The 5,000-nt window shown below is 45.9% G+C and overlaps 1 protein-coding gene across 1 annotated transcript in view; it reads left to right on the plus strand.

Annotated features, from left to right (window-relative positions):
• Positions 1-5,000, plus strand: part of LOC306923424 (tripartite motif-containing protein 14) — a 493,176-nt gene that overhangs the window by 78,007 nt on the left and 410,169 nt on the right. The gene's annotated exons all lie outside the window — the stretch shown is intronic.

Consider the following 5,000-nt stretch of genomic DNA (forward strand, 5'->3'; position numbering starts at 1 on the left):
AAGGGCACTTTTTCTAGTTTAGAGCTATGTTACTCTCAACTTCCGGAGCTCGCATGAATGCAGACCAGCCTCTCGTCTTTAGCGTAAATAAAAATAACGTTTTTGCTACTCACCAAAACAAAGGCGGGTTGTACTTGTGTCATTAGAAAGCCTACTTTCCTGTACACTTTTTTTTCTCAAATAAGTGTACAGTATTTGTTAAAATGTCGTTTGTATGTGGGCACCCCCACCAGTTCATTAAGTATGCCTGGTTTGCCTGGTGGGTGGTGAATGGGTGGTGATCCACCTGAACTTAAGCCGCACCCACAGCTGGAGTTGTATGATAAAGGGGGAGGGGTTAGGGGAGGGGCTGATAGTGTGATGTCACTATATTACTGTTTATTCCATTGGCCCGTTTGACTGTCAAGGGTTCAGCCTCCAGGAAGAAACCCTAAATACAAAGTTAATACACCATAAAAATGACTCCAGGGTGTCTAATGAAGTGCTGTCACCTCATAGACACATGAAAAAAGGGGCAGGTGCTGGAGGCAGCACCTGCCCCTCCCTCCAGCCAGGCCATTGGGTGTGGGGATAGCTGCACTCCTAACTACTCCACCCCCATATAAAACACCATCTTGTTACAACAATTTACAATTTAGGCATTTAGCAGACGCTCTTAATCCAGAGCGACTTACATTAAGCAATAACAAAAGCATGGCATACATCACATATATAAAAAGTAGTTATCATGAATCATGCGTAAACTAAGAACGTAACAGTGGAGTATCTATGTAAACTATACATATACTATATAATATATTATACATGTGTACTATAAAGTGCTATGACTACATAACAACAAAATGCTTCCACAGTATAGACTGGACATTATTATCCTTTATTACCCTTCCCTTAATGTAAAGGGAGGGGTTGGTACAGAGCAGTGGTTCCCAAAAGGGGGTCCTTGAGGGAGTTCCAGGGGTCCCCTATATGATAGTTTGGAACCAAATGGACCCTTGTGGGTACAAATGGAACCAAATGGACCCATTTGGTTCCATTTGTACACTCTCAGAGTTAAATTAACATTGATTTTACAAAATAAATTGGGGGTCCCAGAGATATAAATGCCATTAAATGGGGATCCGTAGACTAATTCAGGTCAAACTGGGGGTCATTGAAATTAAACGGGTTGAAGAATCATTGGTAGAGCCGTAACAATCTTCTCTTATGGGGGGTCCCTGGCATATTTTTTCAAATGGGGGTCCGCGGGCTAATTAGTGTCAATTTGGGGGTCCTTGACAGGAAAAAGTTTGGGAACCTCTGGTATAGAGGCTTCTGGATGTCTTTAATTGTGTGCTATTAAAGTCATGTCTTTAATTAAAGTCTGTGATTAAGCTGTGTGAGGAGCTGTGGGACGCTGGGCTTAGAGAGAGAAGAACACTAGATAACCTCCTGAAACCTGAGAGCAACTTTTCCACTTTATGTTCCACACTGTGTCCGTCCGTCCACACCGATGTGCACGCACGCACGCACGCACGCACGCACGCACGCACGCACGCACGCACGCACGCACGCACGCATGCACGCACAAAGGTTATTGTAGTTTTTGCATGTTTCATTAGTTTGTGTTTTGATTTTGTTTTGACTTTTAGGTTTAGGTTTTAGGTTTAATTTTGTTTTTTCAAAGCGGGTTTGCATACTGTTAACTCCTGGGAATTGAACCCTGGTCTATCTGTGAGCCACGATCTGCTACATTAGCTTACACTAGTTTAGTTAACTTTGTATTTATTAGTAGGCCTATTCGTTTTTTATTGTAATTGTTGTCTTTGTCAGGATAGAAAAAACAGAGCATTAATTAAGCAAGGAGGGATCACAGAGGGATATTTTGGTTCACCTGTTCCTTCCACCATGGCTCTCCAACCACATGGTCGTAGCGCATAGATATTAAAAATCACACCTGTGTGAAGTGAGGGGCGCTTTACCAACCCTTATCATCTTATCATCGCGATATCATAACATAACATCATACCGGTTTGCTCAGTGACAGAAAAAACAAACATTAAACTCTGTTCATAGTTAATGGCATTTAATGTTTGTGTTAGTGACAAAACAAACATTAAACTGAAATGAAATGAAATGAAATCTATATTTACCCAGGGTATCTGGGCTAAGCTCAAGAACTTGTTTCCAGCCAGGCCCTGCTCATAGAACACATTTCATCGTAGTGGTTCAATGCCTTGTTCAAGGGCACTTCAGCGGTGGTAATTTTTAACGTGTCGGACGGCTGATTCGAACTAGGAACTTTCCGGTATCAAGACCGCGCCGCTATCCGTTCGGCCACCGCTGCCAATTGTCAATTGTCAATGGCGTTTTTAATGTTTGTCTAGACAAGACAAACATTAAACCTGTATATTGGAGGGGCTAAACGCCCCAGAGCCGGAAGAGGCGTCTACCTTTATATCTATGTAGTAGCGTGCCAGTTCATTGGCTGCTCCACACACATGCCGGTCAGCGTGCCAGCTCATTGGCTGTTCCAACCACAGCATGCATGAAGGCCATTGGCTGGTCCAACCACATGCTGCAGGTCAGCCTGGCCATTGGCTGCTCCAGCCACATGTGCCAGTCAGCGTGCCAACTCATTGGCTGTTCCAACCACAGCATGCATGAAGGCCATTGGCTGCTCCAGCCACATGCCGGTCAGCGTGCCAACTCATTGGCTGTTCCAACCACAGCATTCAAGGCGATTGACTGCTCCAACCACATGCTGGTCAGCCTGCAAGGCCATTGGCTATACTCCAGCCTGTCTTGTTTACATGTTCCTGTCTCGTTTTCATGTTCCTGACTTGTTTACATGTTCCTGACTTGTTTTCACGTGATGTAAAAAAGTTATCAATTTGATGCATGATGTGTTGTGTTGAGGGAACCAACACGAGTTAAACCAAAATATATCGCTCTGGAGCAAATATTATATCAGTATAAGCCTACAGTAATTTGTCCGACGTGTCACAATATTATTTAACCTCTCGAAAGTGGGATCGGCATCGGAGCCAAAAATCGGGCACCACCTTCCGAGTTAACCCATTTTGGGCGGGAACCCATTTTGGTGTTTTAAGGATTATGTTATACTTTAGCTATTGAAAAATAGCAGATCTACAAGCTCATAGCGCGGCACCGAGTGCCGCGCTATGAGCTTGTAGGTCTGCTATTTTTGAAAAATTGTGAAAATGTGCCTCAAATCTTTGAATATATATTGTTACAAAGTGAACATTTTTAACTCAAATCTTTGCTTCTGCAGGGGAGGTCCCTGGAACAACATATTTTCAGATGGGGGGGCGGAGGCATATTACATATCATTTTTGGGTTCTTGACATGAAATATTGAGCACCACTGATACAGAAACATATGTTTTTTTTTTAGAAAACTGTCTACTGCCTAAATGGGTTAAATGGAAACTAAGGACTTGAGGACTGTGTAATGTTGGTTTATATGTGAGAGTTATAATGTAAATACCATGTAGGCCTACAGCACCTGAACATATAGAGGTCATGCTAATGACGGTTCAGAACACGTAGAGGTCATGTTAACACCGTGGTGGTGAACACACACACTCTCAGAGTGTGCTGCTTGTCTGGGACGGGCCTCTCTCTCTCGGGCCGGGCCTGGCAGGTGAATTACATCAGTGCTGCCTGAACTAAATCATTCCTCCCCGCCTGAAACTGTGTGTGTGTGTGTGTGTGTGTGTGTGTGTGTGTGTGTGTGTGTGTGTGTGTGTGTGTGTGTGTGCGTGTGCGTGTGCGTGTGTGTGTGCAACCGCAGCGGCAGCTCAGGGTGTTTAACACTGAGAGCTTCGTCTAACATTCTCTACTCTATATCTAGACAGACAGACAGACAGACAGACAGACAGACAGACAGACAGACAGACAGACAGACAGACAGACAGACAGACAGACAGACAGACAGACAGACAGACAGACAAGTATGTGGCTCAAGGGAGGGTGGAATTGGAGTTCCATCTTGTTAGTGTTTATTCCAGAAGACACACATATACACGTGTGCAACGCACACACGCATGCACACGCACGCACGACCGAGAGAGAGAGAGAGAGAGAAAGAGAGGGGGGAGAGGGGGGGAGAGAGAGAGAGAGAGAGAGAGAGAGAGAGAGAGAGGTGTCATGGGGTAAAAGTTGGACGGAGGAGTGGAAAAGGAGATTCTGATGGAAAACACATGAAGAAAAATAACAGTAAAAGAATAACATCTGAAGAGGGAGGAGGGGGGGGGGGGGGTATTAAGACATGTGGGGGGGGGGGCAGCAGAGGGGGAGAGAGAGGGGGTGGGAGAGGGGGTGGAGGCTGCCTGGTGGAGAGAGACAAAGGAGAGACAGAGAGAGAGAGAGAGAGAGAGAGAGAGAGAGAGAGAGGGAGAGAGATTAAGGGAAAAAGGCAGTGATAGACGGACATAGAAGAGGGAGGAGAGAAGCTCTAGCCTACACACGGAGTATGTGAGAGAGAGAGAGATAGAGCAAGAGTGAGAGAGAGAGTGTGAGAGAGAGTGCGAGTGAGAGAGAGTGAGAGAGACAGAGAAAGAGAGACACAGAGAGACCGAGAGAGAGAGAGAGAGAGAGAGAGAGAGAGAGAGAGAGAGAGAGAGAGAGAGAGAGGGGTGCATGAGGCAGTAGGAGGAGTAGAGGGAGGGGTGGGGAGGTATTTAAGCAGGACAGCTTCTCAGACGGAGCAGAACTCCCTGAGAGTGAAGGGAGGAGAGACATCCTCATACTGAGCTGTCTCACTGCACCATCTCACTGCCTATCTGCCTGCCTGCCTGTCTGTCTGCGTGCCTGCCGAGAGGCACTGATAGCAACCGCTCCACACACCACCACTCATCAGGACTTTTTCTGTTGCTTTTTTTGTTTTAATTTGGGACATACCTGAGTGGCATCCATCCATCCATCCATCCCTCCCCGTGTCCAGTGGACGATGGCGTCGGGTCCCGCGCTGGTCCTGCTGACCCTGCTCCTCATGGT

The sequence above is a fragment of the Electrona antarctica genome (genome assembly GCF_951216825.1).
Source record: "Electrona antarctica genome assembly, chromosome: 5".
Lineage (NCBI taxonomy): Eukaryota > Metazoa > Chordata > Actinopteri > Myctophiformes > Myctophidae > Electrona > Electrona antarctica.